Source organism: Aegilops tauschii, chromosome 3 (genome assembly GCF_002575655.3).
Source record: "Aegilops tauschii subsp. strangulata cultivar AL8/78 chromosome 3, Aet v6.0, whole genome shotgun sequence".
Classification (NCBI taxonomy): domain Eukaryota; kingdom Viridiplantae; phylum Streptophyta; class Magnoliopsida; order Poales; family Poaceae; genus Aegilops; species Aegilops tauschii.
The window spans coordinates 287,396,950-287,415,508 of NC_053037.3; positions in this window are offsets into that span (position 1 = coordinate 287,396,950).

An 18,559-nucleotide genomic window follows, 5' to 3' on the forward strand; every position below is an offset into this window, starting at 1 on the left:
ATTTTCCTACGTTCACCAAGATGCATCTATGGAGTATACTAGCAACGAGGGGAAGGGAGTGCATCTACATACCCTTGTAGATCGCGAGCGGAAGCGTTCCAATGAACGTGGATGACGGAGTCGTACTCGCCGTGATCCAAATCACCGATGACCGAGTGCCGAACGAACGGCACCTCCGCGTTCAACACACGTACGGTGCAGCGACGTCTCCTCCTTCTTGATCCAGCAAGGGGGAAGAAGAGGTTGATGGAGATCCAGCAGCACGACGGCGTGGTGGTGGATGTAGCGGGTCTCGGCAGGGCTTCGCTAAGCTTCTGCGAGAGAGAGAGAGGTGTTGCAGGGGAGGAGGGAGGCGCCCAAGGCTGTTGTGTGCTGCCCTCCCTCCCCCCCTTTATATAGGCCCCCTGGGGGGGCGCCGGCCCCAAGAGATGGGATCTCAAGGGGGGGGGCGGCGGCCACAAGGGGGGGAAGGGGTTGCCTTGCCCCCCAAGACAAGGGGGAACTCCCCCCTAGGGTTCCCAACCCTAGGCGCATGGGGGGGCCCAAAGGGGGCGCCCCAGCCCACTATGGGCTGGTTCCCTTCCACTTTCAGCCCACGGGGCCCTCCGGGATAGGTGGCCCCACCTGGTGGACCCCCGGGACCCTTCCGGTGGTCCCGGTACAATACCGGTAACCCCCCGAAACTTTCTCGGTGGCCGAAACTGGACTTCCTATATATAATTCTTCACCTCCGGACCATTCCGGAACCTCTCGTGACGTCCGGGGTCTCATCCGGGACTCCGAACAACTTTCGGGTTTCCGCATACATATATCTCTACAACCCTAGCGTCACCGAACCTTAAGTGTGTAGACCCTACGGGTTCGGGAGACATGCAGACATGACCGAGACGCCTCTCCGGTCAATAACCAACAGCGGGATCTGGATACCCATGTTGGCTCCCACATGTTCCACGATGATCTCATCGGATGAACCACGGTGTCGAGGATTCAATCAATCCCGTATGCAATTCCCTTTGTCAATCGGTATGTTACTTGCCCGAGATTCGATCGTCGGTATCCCAATACCTTGTTCAATCTCGTTACCGGCAAGTCTCTTTACTCGTACCACAATGCATGATCCCGTGACTAACGCCTTAGTCACATTGAGCTCATTATGATGATGCATTATCGAGTGGGCCCAGAGATACCTCTCCGTCACACGGAGTGACAAATCCCAGTCTTGATCCGTGCCAACCCAACAGACACTTTCGGAGATACCCGTAGTGCACCTTTATAGTCACCCAGTTACGTTGTGACGTTTGGCACACCCAAAGCACTCCTACGGTATCCGGGAGTTGTACGATCTCATGGTCTAAGGAAAAGATACTTGACATTAGAAAAGCTCTAGCAAACGAAACTACACGATCTTTTATGCTATGCTTAGGATTGGGTCTTGTCCATCACATCATTCTCCTAATGATGTGATCCCGTTATCAATGACATCCAATGTCCATAGCCAGGAAACCATGACTATCTGTTGATCAACGAGCTAGTCAACTAGAGGCTTACTAGGGACACTTTGTGGTCTATGTATTCACACATGTATTACGATTTCCGGACAATACAATTATAGCATGAATAATAGACAATTACCATGAACAAAGAAATATAATAATAACCATTTATTATTGCCTCTAGGGCATATTTCCAACAGTCTCCCACTTGCACTAGAGTCAATAATCTAGTTACATTGTGATGAATCGAACACCCATTGCGTCCTGGTGTTGATCATGTTTTGCCCTAGGGAGAGGTTTAGTCAACGGATCTGCTACATTCAGGTCCGTGTGTACTTTACAAATATCTATATCTCCATTTTGAACACTTTCACGAATGGAGTTGAAGCGACGCTTGATATGCCTGGTCTTCCTGTGAAACCTGGGCTCCTTCGCAAGGGCAATAGCTCCAGTGTTGTCACAGAAGAGAGTCATCGGGCCCGACGCATTGGGAATCACCCCTAGGTCGGTAATGAACTCCTTCATCCAGACTGCTTCCTGTGCTGCCTCCGAGGCTGCCATGTACTCCGCTTCACATGTAGATCCCGTCACGACGCTTTGCTTGCAACTGCACCAGCTTACTGCTCCTCCATTCAAAATATACACGTATCCGGTCTGTGACTTCGAGTCATCCAGATCTGTGTCGAAGCTAGCGTCGACGTAACCCTTTACGACGAGCTCTTCGTCACCTCCATAAACGAGAAACATATCCTTAGTCCTCTTCAGGTACTTCAGGATATTCTTGACCGCTGTCCAGTGTTCCTTGCCGGGATTACTTTGGTACCTTCCTACCAAACTTACGGCAAGGTTTACATCAGGTCTGGTACACAGCATGACATACATAATAGACCCTATGGCCGAGGCATAGGGGATGACACTCATCTTTTCTCTATCTTCTGCCGTGGTCGGGCATTGAGCCGTGCTCAATTGCACACCTTGCAATACAGGCAAGAACCCCTTCTTGGACTGATCCATATTGAACTTCTTCAATATCTTGTCAAGGTATGTACTTTGTGAAAGACCAATGAGGCGTCTTGATCTATCTCTATAGATCTTGATGCCTAATATATAAGCAGCTTCTCCAAGGTCCATTGAAAAACACTTATTCAAATAGGCCTTTATACTTTCCAATAATTCTATATCATTTCCCATCAATAGTATGTCATCCACATATAATATGAGAAATGCTACAGAGCTCCCACTCACTTTTTTGTAAACACAGGCTTCTCCATAAGTCTGTGTAAACCCAAACGCTTTGATCATCTCATCAAAGCGAATGTTCCAACTCCGAGATGCTTGCACCAGCCCATAGATTGAGCGCTGGAGCTTGCATACTTTGTTAGCATTCTTAGGATCGACAAAACCTTCCGGCTGCATCATATACAACTCTTCCTTAAGGAAGCCGTTAAGGAATGCCGTTTTGACGTCCATCTGCCATATCTCATAATCATAGTATGCGGCAATTGCTAACATGATTCGGACGGACTTCAGCTTCGCTACGGGTGAGAAAGTCTCATCGTAGTCAACCCCTTGAACTTGTCGATAACCCTTAGCGACAAGTCGAGCTTTGTAGATGGTCACATTACCATCCGCGTCCGTCTTCTTCTTAAAGATCCATTTGTTTTCTACGGCTCGCCGATCATCGGGCAAGTCAGTCAAAGTCCATACTTCGTTTTCATACATGGATCCTATCTCGGATTTCATGGCTTCTAGCCATTTGTCGGAATCCGGGCCCGCCATCGCTTCTTCATAGTTCGAAGGTTCACCGTTGTCTAACAACATGATTTCCAGGACAGGGTTGCCGTACCACTCTGGTGCGGAACGTGTCCTTGTGGACCTACGAAGTTCAGTAGTAACTTGATCCGAAGCTTCATGATCATCATCATTAACTTCCTCCCCAGTCGGTGTAGGCACCACAGGAACATTTTCCCGCGCTGCGCTACTTTCCGGTTCGGAAGGGGTGACTATCACCTCATCAAGTTCCACTTTCCTCTCACTCAATTCTTTCAAGAGAAACTCCTTCTCCAGAAAGGACCCGTTCTTGGCAACGAAGATCTTGCCTTCGGATCTGAGTTAGAAGGTATACCCAATAGTTTCCTTAGGGTATCCTATGAAGATGCATTTTTCCGACTTGGGTTCGAGCTTTTCAGGTTGAAATTTCTTGACATAAGCATCGCATCCCCAAACTTTTAGAAACGACAGCTTAGGTTTCTTCCCAAACCATAACTCATACGGTGTCGTCTCAACGGATTTCGACGGAGCCCTATTTAAAGTGAATGCGGCAGTCTCTAAAGCATAGCCCCAAAATGAGAGCGGTAAATCGGTAAGAGACATCATAGATCGCACCATATCCAATAGAGTGCGATTAGGACGTTCGGACACACCGTTTCTCTGAGGTGTTCCAGGCGGCGTGAGTTGTGAAACTATTCCACATTTCCTTAAGTGTGTACCAAACTCGTGACTTAAATATTCTCCACCACGATCTGATCGTAAGAATTTTATTTTCCTGTCACGTTGATTCTCAACCTCACTCTGAAATTCCTTGAACTTTTCAAAGGTTTCAGACTTGTGTTTCATTAGGTAGACATACCCATATCTACTTAAGTTATCAGTGAGAGTGAGAACATAACGATATCCTCCGCGAGCCTCAACACTCATTGGACCGCACACATCGGTATGTATGATTTTCAATAAGTTGGTTGCTCGCTCCATTGTTCCGGAGAACGGAGTCTTGGTCATCTTACCCATGAGGCATGGTTCGCACGTGTCAAATGATTCGTAATCAAGAGACTCCAAAAGTCCATCTGCATGGAGCTTCTTCATGCGCTTGACACCAATGTGACCAAGGCGGCAGTGCCACAAGTATGTGGGACTATCGTTATCAACTTTACATCTTTTGGTATTCACACTACGAATATGTGTAACATCACGTTCGAGATTCATCAAGAATAAACCATTAACCAGCGGGGCATGACCCTAAAACATATCTCTCATATAAATAGAACAACCATTATTCTCGGATTTAAATGAGTAGCCATCTCGAATTAAACGAGATCCAGATACAATGTTCATGCTCAAAGCTGGCACTAAATAACAATTATTGAGGTTTAAAACTAATCCCGTAGGTAGATGCAGAGGTAGCGTGCCGACGGCGATCACATCGACCTTGGAACCATTCCCGACGCGCATCGTCACCTCGTCCTTCGCCAGTCTCCGTTTATTCCGTAGTTCCTATTTTGAGTTACAAATATGAGCAACCGCACCGGTATCAAATACCCAGGAGCTACTACGAGTACTGGTAAGGTACACATCAATTACATGTATATCACATATACCTTTGGTGTTGCCGGCCTTCTTGTCCGCTAAGTATTTGGGGCAGTTCCGCTTCCAGTGACCACTTCCCTTGCAATAAAAGCACTCAGTCTCACGCATGGGTCCATTCTTTGACTTCTTCCCGGTAACTGGCTTACCGGGCGCGGCAACTCCCTTGCCGTCCTTCTTGAAGTTCTTCTTACCCTTGCCCTTCTTGAACTTAGTGGCTTTATTCACCATCAACACTTGATGTTCTTTTCTGATCTCCACCTCCGCTGATTTCAACATTGAATATACCTCAGGAATGGTCTTTTCCATCCCCTGCATATTGAAGTTCATCACAAAGCTCTTGTAGCTTGGTGGAAGCGACTGAAGGATTCTGTCAATGACCGCGTCATCCGGGAGATTAACTCCCAGCTGAGACAAGCGGTTGTGCAAACCAGACATTCTGAGTATGTGTTCACTAACAGAACTATTCTCCTCCATTTTACAGCTGAAAAACTTGTCGGAGACTTCATGTCTCTCGACCCGGGCATGAGCTTGGAAAACCATTTTCAGCTCCTCGAACATCTCATATGCTCCATGTTTCTCAAAACGCTTTTGGAGACCCGGTTCTAAGCTGTAAAGCATGCCGCACTGAACGAGGGAGTAATCATCAGCACGCTGCTGCCAAGCGTTCATAACGTCTTGGTTCTCTGGGATTGGTGCTTCACCTAGCGGTGCTTCTAAGACATAATCTTTCTTGGCTGCTATGAGGATGATCCTCAGGTTCCGGACCCAGTCCGTATAGTTGCTGCCATCATCTTTCAGCTTGGTTTTCTCTAGGAACGCGTTGAAATTGAGGACAACGTGGGCCATTTGATCTACAAGACATAGTGTAAAGATTTTAGACTAAGTTCATCTAATCAAATTACTCAATGAACTCCCACTCAGATAGACATCCCTCTAGTCATCTAAGTGAAACATGATCCGAGTAACTAGGCCGTGTCCGATCATCACGTGAGACGGACTAGTCAAGATCGGTGAACATCTCCATGTCGATCGTATCTTCTATACGACTCATGCTCGACCTTTCGGTCCTCCGTGTTCCGAGGCCATGTCTGTACATGCTAGGCTCGTCAAGTCAACCTAAGTGTATTGCGTGTGTTCCGAGGCCATGTCTGTACATGCTAGGCTCGTCAACACCCGTTGTATTCGAACGTTAGAATCTATCACACCCGATCATCATGTGGTGCTTCGAAACAACGAACCTTCGCAACGGTGCACAGTTAGGGGGAACACTTTTCTTGAAATTATCATAAGGGATCATCTTACTTACTATCGTCATTCTAAGCAAATAAGATGCAAAACATGATAAACATCACATGCAATCAAATAGTGACATGATATGGCCAATATCATTATGCTCCTTTGATCTCCATCTTCGGGGCACCATGATCATCTTCGTCACCGGCATGACACCATGATCTCCATCATCATGATCTCCATCATTGTGTCTTCATGAAGTCGTCACGCCAATGATTACTTCTACTTCTATGGCTAACGCGTTTAGCAACAAAGTAAAGTAATTTACATGGCGTTATTTAATGACACGCAAGTCATACAAAATAATAAAGACAACTCCTATGGCTCCTGCCGGTTGTCATACTCATCGACATGCAAGTCGTGATTCGTATTACAAGAATATGATCAATCTCATACATCACATATATCATTCATCACATCTTCTGGCCATATCACATCACATAGCACTTGCTGCAAAAACAAGTTAGACGTCCTCTAATTGTTGTTGCAAGTTTTTACGTGGCTTGTATAGGTTTCTAGCAAGAACGTTTCTTACCTACGTAAAACCACAACGTGATTTGCCAATTTCTATTTACCCTTCATAAGGACCCTTTTCATCGAGTCCGTTCCGACTAAAGTAGGAGAGACACACACCTGCTAGCCACTTATGCAACTAGTGCATGTCAGTCGGTGGAACCTGTCTCACGTAAGCGTACGTGTAAGGTCGGTCCGGGCCGCTTCATCCCACAATACCGCCGAAACAAGACAAGACTAGTAGCGGCAAGAAGAATTGGCAACATCAACGCCCACAACTGCTTTGTGCTCTACTCGTGCATAGTAACTACGCATAGGCCTGGCTCATGATGCCACTGTTGGAAATCGTAGCATAATTTTAAAATTTTCCTACGCTCACCAAGATCCATCTATGGAGTATACTAGCAACGAGGGGAAAGGAGTGCATCTACATACCCTTGTAGATCGCGAGCGGAAGCGTTCCAATGAACGTGGATGACGGAGTCGTACTCGCCGTGATCCAAATCACCGATGACCGAGTGCCGAACGGACGGCACCTCCGCGTTCAACACACGTACGGTGCAGCGACGTCTCCTCCTTCTTGATCCAGCAAGGGGGAAGGAGAGGTTGATGGAGATCCAGCAGCACGACGGCGTGGTGGTGGATGTAGCGGGTCTCGGCAGGGCTTCGCCGAGCTTCTGCGAGAGGGAGAGGTGTAGCAGGGGAGGAGGGAGGCGCCCAAGGCTGTAATAATACTGCCCTCCCTCCCCCCCTTTATATAGGCCGCCTGGGAGGGGGGGGGGGCGCTGGCCAGAACCCATCTGGAGGGGAGGGGGGGCGGCGGCCAGGGGGGTAACTTACCCCCCAAGTCAAGTGGGGCGCCCCCCACCCTAGGGTTTCCAACACTAGGCGCAGGGGGGCCCATGGGGGGCGCCCCAGCCCACTACGGGCTGGTTCCCTTCCCACTTCAGCCCATGGGGTCCTCCGGGACAGGTGGCCCCACCCGGTGGACCCCCGGGACCCTTCCGGTGGTCCCGGTACAATACCGATAACCCCCGAAACTTTCCCGGTGGCCGAAACTGGACTTCCTATATATAATTCTTCACCTCCGGACCATTCCGGAACTCCTCGTGACCTCCGGGATCTCATCCGGGACTCCGAACAACTTTTGGGTTTCCGCATACTCATATCTCTACAACCCTAGCGTCACCGAACCTTAAGTGTGTAGACCCTACGGGTTCGGGAGACATGCAGACATGACCGAGACGCCTCTCCGGTCAATAACCAACAGCAGGATCTGGATACCCATGTTGGCTCCCACATGTTCCACGATGATCTCATCGGATGAACCACGATGTCGAGGATTCAATCAATCCCGTATGCAATTCCCTTTGTCAATCGGTATGTTACTTGCCCGAGATTCGATCGTCGGTATCCCAATACCTTGTTCAATCTCGTTACCGGCAAGTCTCTTTACTCGTACCGCAATGCATGATCCCGTGACTAACGCCTTAGTCACATTGAGCTCATTATGATGATGCATTACCGAGTGGGCCCAGAGATACCTCTCCGTCATACGGAGTGACAAATCCCAGTCTCGATCCGTGCCAACCCAACAAACACTTTCGGAGATACCCGTAGTGCACCTTTATAGTCACCCAGTTACGTTGTGACGTTTGGCACACCCAAAGCACTCCTACGGTATCGGGGAGTTGCACGATCTCATGGTCTAAGGAAAAGATACTTGACATTGGAAAAGCTCTAGCAAACGAAACTACACGATCTTTTATGCTATGCTTAGGATTGGGTCTTGTCCATCACATCATTCTCCTAATGATGTGATCCCGTTATCAATGACATCCAATGTCCATAGTCAGGAAACCATGACTATCCATTGATCAACGAGCTAGTCAACTAGAGGCTTACTAGGGACACGTTGTGGTCTATGTATTCACACATGTATTACGATTTCCGGATAACACAATTATAGCATGAACAATAGACAATTACCATGAACAAAGAAATATAATAATAACCATTTATTATTGCCTCTAGGGCATATTTCCAACATCATCGTCTTCTAGTCCTCTTCTGATCCTGTGTGTTCATGATCTTGACGGAGATCTGCATGCCACCACAGAGGTGCCTCCCGAGCCTTGGTTCCAATGTAGTTGGTTGTTGGTGTTGGAACCCGCGGGCCCAAGGGTGGTTGCTCTGCTGGCATCGGGCAAGTTGCCCCGGCAAGGCTCTTGCTGGGGCCGCGGAGGCTGCCCCGGCAAGGGTCTTGCCGGGGGAGTCCACCTCGCCCCTTTGCTCTTTCGTATTTCTTGGTCTTGGCGTTGCTTTTGGTTGCCTTGCGCTTCGACTTCCCTCCTCTGCCTTGCTGAGTGTGGCCGTGGGCGCGGCTCCAACTGTCCGTGCACAAATAAAGGGGTAAAAAGGAGTGCCCCTACTTTTGTACACCGACAGGAGCCCCCGGGCCTGGGCCACACATAAGCGCGACGCGTTGTTAGGCCAGGCCCAGAACGGTGCGCGGGCAGGCGGGGCGGGATTTTACCGTGGTGAATTTTCGCTCGCTTGCGCTTCCCCACGACCCGCGTTGAATGCGCGTCGTGGAGGGTCGTGTGTGACATGGGGGGCATGCGTGGGGCGGTTCCCGCACACATGCGTCACATCGCAGTTAATGGGAAAAGAGGTGGCCCGTGCCTTCCCCGTAAAAAGGAATAACCGCGGGCGCGCTGCTCATTTACCCTCCGTGCTTTCCCCAATCTCGGAACCGCCGTCCCCTTCTTCCTCCCTCTCAAGCTCTTGCCTTTGCTCGCTGAGGGAGTCCTGGACTAAGGGGTCCTCGGGCGTCCTGCCTATTATCCATTGGGCCGGACTGATGGGCTGTGAAGACATGAAGACCGAAGACCGTACCCGTGTCCGGATTGGACTCTACTTGGCGTGGAAGGCAAGCTTGGCAACCGACTATGTAGATTCCTTCTTATGTAACCGACTCCATGTAAACCCTAGACCCCCCGGTGTCTATATAAACCGGAGGGGTTAGTCCGGAAAGCAGACACACATTACCATAGTCATATAGGCTAGACTTCTAGGGTTTAGCCAATGCGATCCCGTGGTAGATCAACTCTTGTAACACTCATATTGATCAAGATCAATCAAGCAGGAAGTAGGGTATTACCTCCATAGAGAGGGCCCGAACCTGGGTAAACATCATGTCCCCCGTCTCCTGTTACCATCGATCCTAGACGCACAGTTTGGGACCCCCTACCCGAGATCCGCCGGTTTTGACACCGACATTGGTGCTTTCATTGAGAGTTCCACTGTGCCGTCGGCGAAAGGTTCGATGGCCCCTTCAATCGTCGATAGTGACGCTGTCCGAGGAGAAACCTTCCTCACCGGACAGATTTTTGTGTTCGGCGGCTTCGTACTGCGGGCCAACTCGCTTGGCCATCTGGAGCAGATCGAAAGCTACGCCCCTGGCCACCAGGACAGATTTGGAAACTTGAACTATGTCGCGGATATCCATGGAGACTTGATCTTCAATGGGTTTGAGACCGCGGTGATCGCTCCCCCTCGCTCCGATGAACATGACTTAAATCTGTCATCGGACCAGATTCTGGAGACGGTTCCTGTAACTGCTACGACCCTAGATCCGGAGCAGTTTGCACCATCCGAAGCCACAGAGTCCGCGGCGTTGGAATCCCACACAGACTCAACACCAGGCAATATCAGCGTCAACAGAATTCCGGACTCGTCTCCGGCTATAAGTTCCGAACCTCGCACGCTCCCGGACACCGAGTTGGATCGGTTATCAATCTTCGAGTTCAGCGCCGCAGATATCTTCCAACACTCGCCCTTTGGCGATGTGCTAAATTCATTGAAAAACCTGTCCATGATGGGGGACTCGCGGCCGAACTATGTCCGGTTCGAGCTAGAGGCTTATAATGGAGAATTTCGCTTCCCACCCGCCACCCACTTCATAGCCACTGTCGAGGACTTAACCGACATGCCTGTTTATGGCTCCGAAGACATTGACAGTATAGACGACGATGCCGACGAGGAGCAAGGCCAAGACCGGCCAGTCATCAAGCGTGGGACGGCCACCCCTTCATACGACGTGTACATGGTCGATACACTTAAAAAAGCTCGCGGCAATGACAAAGGAGATCCAGTTGAGAATAAAACTCCTGAGACACAGTCTAAGTTCTGGCACCCCAAACACCACTCCAAGTCACGCCCCAGCAACGATGGCACCAGAGAAAATAGTGCTCCGGATGGCGCCGAAAGGAATGAAGACCTTGTGGGAGTAATATCCGAACAGGAGAAACAGGAAAACGGGCAAGTCAGCCCCGATGATCAGGCCCTGCCCAGCGACAGTTCGGAGGACGACAACTACCTTCCGCTCTCCGAAGATGAGGAAAGCCTCAGCGACGAAGATTTCATCGTACCCGAAGAGCCCCTCGAGCAGGAGCGCTTCAAGCGCAGACCAATAGCTACGGCAAGGAGCCTGAAAAAGAAGCAGCAACAGCTTCAAGCTGACCAAGACCTACTCAACGACAGATGGACCAAAGTCCTGGTCGCCGAAGAATACGGCCTTAGTGGCCTAGCCAAAAGCCACCCAAAGCACAGACTGATATACCAGTCCGATGATGGGGCGTTGGGGCCCATACCATCGTCACACAATGCGGCAGGTCGCCGACAACACTGTCCGGATAGAAAGGCAACTCAAGCCGAACACCAGGCCGCCCCACCTCGCCATAAAGGCAAGAACAACGCAGGTCACGATTACCCAGACGACCTGCAATGGGACTTGGAGAATAGAGCAAGACAAGCAAGACCGATCTACGGATCGCAAAAGCATGCTTCGACACGCGACGATGGCTACCTATTCGGACGTGTCAAACCTCGCCACGCCTGAGCCGAAAACCGCAAAGGGACTCCTTCAGAGTTACGTCGCAGTGTGGCCCAACATAGAGGTGCCGCACACCCACTTTGCTTCACTGATGAAGTAATGGATCATGAATTCCCCGAAGGATTGAAACCCGTCAATATTGAATCATACGATGGGACAACCGACCCAGCGGTATGGATAGAATATTTCATCCTCCACATCCATATGGCCCGTGGAGACGACCTCCACGCTATTAAATACCTCCCACTAAAACTAAAAGGGCCAGCTCGGTACTGGTTAAACAGCCTGCCCGAAAATTCCATAGGCAGCTGGGAGGACTTGGAAGAGGCTTTCCTCGATAACTTCCGAGGAATATATGTCCGGCCACCGGATGCCGATGACCTAAGTCACATTGTCCAGCAGCCTGGAGAATCAGCCAGGGAGCTCTGGACTCGGTTCTTAGTCAAAAAGAACCAAATCGTCGACTGTCCGGACGCGGAAGCCCTTGCGGCTTTCAGACACAGTGTCCGGGACGAATGGCTGGCACGCCACCTCAGCCAAGAAGGACCTAAATCCATGACAGCCCTCACTGCTCTGATGACCCGCTTTTGCGCGGGAGAAGACAGTTGGCTCGCTCGTAGAAGCAATAGCGCCAGCAACCCGGGCACCTCCGAAATCCAAGACGGCAACGGAAAGCCACGACGAAGCAAAAACAACAGTCACAATGACAATGAAAGATCATGCGACATAGCGGTCAACGCCAGATTCAGCAACCCCAAGCCCGGTCAGCGGCAAAAGCCATTCAAGGCGAATCGAGACGAACCATCCAACCTGGACAGGATACTGGACCGACCCTGCCAGATTCATGGCCACCCCGATAAACCAGCTAATCATACCAACAGAAACTGCTGGGTCCTTAAACAGGCCGGCAAGCTCAACGCCGAACACAAGGGGAGGAGGCCGCAAGGCGACAGGGATGACGGAAAGGTTCACCAACGAAACACTAGGGGTCAGAAGCAATCTCCACCCGAGGATAAACTACTCCCAGAACGGAAATAGCAACCCGGCTTCCGCCGCCCACTCCATACACCTACAAAGTTTGTACCGCGCATACATCATTATGCACTCAAGATACCATGGGCATTGGCGGAAGCACAATTCGGACAAGCCTGCAAGCACTCCAGTAACTTTTTTTATTATTATCATTTATTTTCTTTTTATTTCTTCCTTCGCTATCCTTTAAAAACAGGTGAGGAATAGGATAAATGTCGGAAACTGGCTCTATCGGAGTCCGGATCCGTACACTCACCTAAGGGGCTATTTCCATCAAGGATTCTCCCCACCGAGGACTGGCGGCGCAGACGTGCGACAGGAGGTCCAAAATAATTTTTTGTAGACCGCACTCTCTATTTCTCGAGCATGTACTATGCCCATTCCTCCGCCTTCAACCCCGAGCATGTTAAATAGCCGGGAGGATGGCTTTTGTATATATATCATAAGTAATCATTGGCATATCGCTCAGTTCCCAGTAAACAATATCCGAACTAATCATCCGCATTGTTTCCCCAACAAAATATGGCTCCTACGGTTATTTCACAGAAATACCTTGGCATAACCTGCCAGGGGCTCGGTATGGGAACAAATGAGTTGCCAGCAAAAGCCCGAACAACTCTACAGCGCACTTTAGCGTCGCAAGTTTGGCCTTATAAGCATCAGCTCTGAATCATTGTCTTGGCTCAATAGTTGGGTTGCCCGGCTCCTGTGCTTGATACCCTATGTTCCACTCTATCGGCTAGGGTAGTAAAGGGAGAACTACTGCGATTGTGCCCTGGTCTAAACCGGACGAGCACCTCAGTAGAGAAAGCCGAAAACTGACTGTCATGATGCGGCGTGAGCTCGTCAACCACTTGACGACTTTTGGAATCTTTAGTGATTCTCCATGTCACACGAAGGATCTTTTTTAGATCAAATATGTAAGGCACCATACGCCGCATACATACCAGGGGCTATGTCGTAGTCCCACCATAAAACTCCTATGGCTAAGTGAAAGTGTTAATGCCTTATAGTCCGATTGCTTGGTTCACCGCATTATCACCTCCGTCATGGACCAAGACGTTGGATAAAGAGTGATTAAATGCTTTTCCGAACACCCCCATACTTCCTACGAGGGGGCTGAAGCCGTCGACTGGAAAACTTTCAGATTATATTAAAACGGCCGCACAGGAGGAATTCAAGCCTTCGAGCAAAACATAAAAATAGATTAACTATAAAATTGTCTTTTACAATTCCCATACATCTCACTCGAACATTATGTCTTTCGAGCACTGACCCTCTATCAAGCGGACGGCCTCCAGGACGTCTTCAAAATAATGCTCCGGTCCCGGACGGTCCTTGCCTTTGGGTGGACTCTTCGTCGCAACATCGATGGCCTTCATCTTCCCCCAGAATATCTTGACTCGGGCAAAAGCCAACCGTGCACCCTCAATGCACGTCGACCGCTTCACAGCGTCGATACGCGGAACCGCGTCACCAAGCCTCTGCACCTAACCGAAATAGCTATTCGGAATAGACTCAGTTGGCCACAACCGGATTATGACATCCTTCATGGCAGCGTCGGATATCCTATGAAGTTCGGCCCATTGGGGCAGCTGTTCATTGAGCAACAGAGGGCGCTTTGATGCGCCAAACTGCGACCAAAAAAGCTTCTCCGTTGCATACCCATCTCGCGCTTGGTAATACTGAGCCGCATCGGAAGAACTCTTCGGCAAGTCCAAGAACTCGTCCGGAGAACTCCACACTTGGTTAAGCTGAGCATAGTTCGGGTCACCGAACTTAGCTTGCAGCAGAAAGGGCTTTCCAGCCGCAATCTCCCTCACCTGCCGAACCTCCGCACGGGCTGCTCTGGATTCCGACCGCGCTTCTTTTGCCTCTTGTAAGGCCTTGTTCAGATCAGTCGTTAAGGCTTTACCCTCCTTCTCCAGAAATTCACAGCGGCCGGTAGCATTCTCCAGTTCGAGCGTCATCATGGATATCTTCTCCTCATTTTGGCGCCGTGCAGCTTGTTCGGCTTTTAATTCAGTCGATGCCTTTTTGGCAGCAGCATTGCTACCCCGGGCCTGCTCCTTGGCCCGGGCCAGCTCCGCTCGAAGAACTTCAACGGTGGCAGCACCATCTGCAGCCACGCATATTCCAGCGTCTAAATCTCAGCATTATACTTATACCACAAAAATGTATGAGGATTGCTCCGAATACATACCTTGCGACTCGTCAAGACGCATATTGATTAATGCAAGATCATCCCCTGCCACGTCAAGCTTCCGCTGCAGCTCGGTAATTTCCATAGTCCGGGAAGTGGCCAAGGGGGAAGCAGCCTGTGTTCAAGTTCATCGGGTTAGTCCTCAAAACGATCATTTTCGATCCTTTGTTTGCTTCCTAATGGAAGACAACCTGAGTCTCAAGGGTTACTACCTATACACAGGCGCATCTTTGCAAATGAAACATAGCTGAAAAACATTATGTCACAAACCTCGAAGCCCTTAAGTAGGCTCATGAAGGCTTCATTTAATCCGCTCTTCGCGGACGAAATATTTTCAATCACTGTACCCATCAAGGTACGCTGTTCCCCCGAGACGGATGCTTTCCGCAACATGTCCCGCAACATATCCGGAGTCCCCGGGTCTCCGGAAGCTGCTCCAAGAGCACAGTCATCCTTTGAAGGAATCTGTTCACCTGCCACCAAAATCACTGTCGGTTGTGAACCAGACAGTCCGGGGCCTTTGTTATCATCGGCCCCGGAATCCCGGATGGTCGGAGGTCCGCCTTTGGGTACTGCCTCTTTTGTCCCCTGATCTAAAGGGACCCTCCGTGAGGACACTTCAGAGTCATCCGCCTTAGTGGGCGAGGAGGTTCGAGGAGGCGTCTCGCTCTCCATCATCTCTGGGAGGAGACTCCCCGAAGAAGAGGATCACCCAGAAAAATTCTGTGCCGACCTGTAAAAAGGCATAAATGCATTACGTATATCTTCGGTAACGACAACAGAGCGGGACCCTATCAAAGTACCCCGGATTCTCTTACAGTTTGGCCAAGGGCTTGTCCCCTTGTTGGAGCTGTTCAACGGCGTCGCTCTCCAAACCTAAGCCGCTCGACGGCGGCATCTTGCCCTTTTTGGAAGACCGCCCCTCCCAATCTTCGGAGGCGGCCCCTTTTCTCCTGCTTGGAGAAGGGATACTGGGTCCTTTTCCGCCTCCGTCTTCGGGCGAGGAAAGGTCGATTTCTCCGGACTCAGTGTCCGACTTACCTCCGGAACCAAGGTCACCTTGGGTCTTCTCACCCTCCCCTGCTGGTGCCTGGTATGGCGCCGAGGCCAGCATCCTTGTTAACACGGGAGTAGCTGAGTCTTCAGGAAGGGGAGCCGGACACCTAATCCGCTCCACCTTCTTTATCCAGCCCTAAAAAAAGGATGATACTGTTGGTATCTAGCCACTGGGTATCTGACTATAAGGTATTCGGTAAAAGGGTACTTACCGGGGTGTCCGGATGGTTACAGTCTAGGCTGACATCTTCGGTGGTGTCCGGCCATTGCCTTCGTTTCCCGAAGAATAATCTCCACATTCCTTCGTGTGTAGTGCCGAAGAAGTGTTGAAGAGTTTGCGTCCCTTCTGGATTGAACTCCCACAGGCGGAGAGGCCGTCGCTGGCACGGCAGGGTCCGACGAACTAGCATTACTTGAAAAACGTTGGCTATGTCGATGTCCTTCTCAATAAGGCTTCGGATGCGACTCTGCAGAGTTCGCACATGATTCGTTGGTCCCCAATCCAGCCCCTTGTTAACCCATGATGCAACCTGAATTCGAGGGCTGGATTAGAATGCGGGCGCCGTTGCCCACTTGGAGCCATGGGGCTCAGTAATATAGAACCACCCCTGCTGCCACAGATCAGAAGATTTGGCGAAGGATCCTTTCAGCCAAACGGCGCTGGAAAGCTTGCTCATTGAAGCACCACCGCACTCGGCCTGCTCCCCCTCTATCACTTGCGGCTTCACATCGAAGATCTTGAGCCACAAGCCGAAGTGCGGGGGAGTCCGGAGGAAGGCTTCACACGTAACGATAAACGCCGAGATAAGAAGAATAGAGTCCGAGGCCAGATCGTGAAAATCTAGCCCGTAATAGAACATGAGCCCCCGGATGAAGGGGTTAAGTGCAAACCCTAACCCGCGAAGGAAGTGGGACACGAACACGACCCTCTCGCCGGATCTGGGGGTGGGAATAACCTGCCCCTCGGCGGGAAGCCGATGACGGATTTCCGCTGTCAAATACCTCGCCGCCTGAAGCTTTGAAATATCTCCCTCCGTGACGGAAGACGCTACCCACCGGCCTAAAATGGCTGGATCCGGACATAATTGGGGCTTGTTGCAATCTAAACCCGGGTGGTAGAACTCGGGATAGCGGGGGTTGAGGGAGAAGCAAGCATGGAAGAAAAAGACGGGTCTGTGTCCCTATATAAAGGTTGCGAGTATCAAACGTCTCCTTTCAGGCCTCGAAAACTTGCTTATTTCCAAGGAGTTGTACCCAAGCGACGGTTGGGTTACCCACGTCCGGGTTGACAGGAATCCCTTAAAAAGGGAGCCACTATCTCCGTTTGGATAAGACATGCCAATAAAATCGCGTCTTGGGACGTGGGGCGAAGGGCCAGCTAAAGCGGTTCGCAAACAATGGTCGAAGCAGGAGTGATGTCATATTACCAAAAAGTTGTCGGGGGATTGAACTCGTAAAATATTATATCCTCTGAAGTTGTGTATACAAGTCCGGATACAATCAATACATCTGAAGACTATCTTGGAGTTCGGAAAAAGGGGAACCCGCCTGGCAATGCCGAAGACAATCTGCGCGCCGGACTCCTCGTCATTGAAAGCCAGGTTCAGGGGCTACTGAGGGAGTCCTGGACTAAGGGGTCCTCGGCGTCCGGCCTATTATCCATTGGGCCGGACTGATGGGCTGTGAAGACATGAAGACCGAAGACTGTACCCATGTCCGAATTGGACTCTACTGGGCGTGGAAGGCAAGCTTGGCAACCGACTATGTAGATTCCTTCTTATGTAACTGACTCCATGTAAACCCTAGATCTCCCCGGTGTCTATATAAACCGGAGGGGTTAGTCCGGAAAGCAGACACACATTACCATAGTCATATAGGCTAGACTTCTAGGGTTTAGCCATTGTGATCTCGTGGTAGATCAACTATTGTAACAATCATATTCATCAAGATCAATCAAGCAGGAAGTAGGGTATTACCTCCATAGACAGGGCCCGAACCTGGGTAAACATCGTGTCCCCCGTCTCTTGTTACCACCGATCCTAGACGCACAGTTTGGGACCCCCTACCCGAGATCCGCCGGTTTTGACACTGACACTCGCTGCCGCCGCGCCTTCGTCATCCTTCCCCCTTCGCCTCTTGCAGCCGCCATGGCACCCAAAACCAGTAAAGGCAAGGGAGTGGGCAAGGAGGCCAGGGCGGAGGAGTCGCTGGAGAGCGAGCTGGCGGTGCGGCGGATGCAGTCCGCCTACTTCCCCATGATGGTCGACGCGGTCCACCTCCGGGACTACTTCAAGCACCTGTGGGGGTGCAAGACGGGGGGGGGGGGGGGGAGATGACGGGGCACCCGGCCACGCGCGTCATCCCCGCTGCTTTCGCCAAGGCCGACCCGAATTGGTACCCATTCTTCGTCGACTACTTTTCTTGCGGCCTCTGCCTCCCTTCTCTGATTTCTTCAACGACATCATGCATACCTACGGCTTTCACATTCTGGATTTTACCCCAAATGCCGTGGCGTGCATGGCTCTTTTTGCGCATCTCTGCAAGGGCTTCGCCGAGGTGCATCCCAACACGGCGCTCTTCCGCCACTACTTCTTCCCTCGGATCCAAAAGGGGGGCGCCATTTCCGGTTGTGTCGCTTGGATCCCAAGGTCCAAGGGGGCATACCTGGAGGGCGCTCAAAAGGAGAGGTGGGAGGAGTGGTGGGGCCGG